The following is a 1,141-nucleotide window of genomic DNA, read 5'->3' on the forward strand; positions in this document are numbered from 1 at the left end:
TCTTTGGTGGGAGTCTACATTGATTTTTGTAATACCCTTTCTTTCCACAATTCCAACATTCAATAGTCTTCGAATTATTGAAACTACGATGATTTCTGGATTTGGATCGTCGGTCCTTTGATTTACCACGTCCATATCCCCTGGTTGAATTTCTTCCTCTTTCCTTTGTATATAATACTGAAGAGGATGATGATTCAGCCACTTCGCCTGCTCTCTTCACTGAGAACCAGATTACGAACATCATCAAATTTCATCTTTGTACTTCCTGACGAGCTACTCACTGCCGTGACAGTAGCACTCCAACTATCTGGTAAGGAAGACAAAAGTGTCAATGCTCGTACTTCATCATCAAACTCAATTCCAACTGAACTCAATTGGGTTGTTACAATATTGAGTTCATTGATATGTTGTGCAATTGATGTGTCTTCTGTCATCCGAAGTGTAAATAACTATCTCATCAAATGAACTTTATTTGATGTTGAAGGCTTCTCATACATGCTTGAAAGAGCCTTCAAAAGACCAGCGGTTGTCTTCTCCTTCGCAATGTTAAAAGCAACATTTCGAGATAACGACAATCGGATAACGCCAAGTGCTTGCCTATCGAGAAGGTTCCACTCATCTTCCTTCATCGAATCTGGCTTCGTTTCCATGAGAGGTTGATGTAGCTTTTTCTGATATAAATAATCTTCAATCTGCATCTTTCAAAAGCTAAAGTCCACACCATCGAACTTTTCAATTTTCATTTTTCCTTCGTCTGCAACCATCACTCCCACTTAAATCTGATTTTCTCAGGATCGTCTCTAAAAATTTCTTTACTAGAAAAAATTAGAAAAAAATCAACCAACTGGCTCTAATACCAGTTGTTAGAAAACTACGCAAAATTTCCCCATATTATCAGATTTATGGAAGAATAAATTAATGCAGAAGCACACAAACTTAATGAAAATAAAATATATAAATTCATTAACCTCTCCTCACATGAAAATTTCACAACTCAATTACACTAAAAGAATTTATTGAAATTATGTTCTGATGATTACAAATGAAAGATACAAGACTTTTATAGCCAATAAAATAAGAAAGATGAATGGTTATTATTTAACATCTCCTTAAAGTTCTCATAACCATTATTGTTTCTTTT

General features: G+C 34.9%; 1 pseudogene; it reads right to left on the bottom strand.

Moving 5' to 3' along the window:
• Nucleotides 1-449: 449 nt before the first annotated feature.
• On the bottom strand, nucleotides 450-764 carry LOC127128814 (uncharacterized; annotated as a pseudogene).
• Nucleotides 765-1,141: the final 377 nt, after the last annotated feature.

Source organism: Lathyrus oleraceus, chromosome 3 (assembly GCF_024323335.1).
Source record: "Lathyrus oleraceus cultivar Zhongwan6 chromosome 3, CAAS_Psat_ZW6_1.0, whole genome shotgun sequence".
Taxonomy (NCBI): domain Eukaryota; kingdom Viridiplantae; phylum Streptophyta; class Magnoliopsida; order Fabales; family Fabaceae; genus Lathyrus; species Lathyrus oleraceus.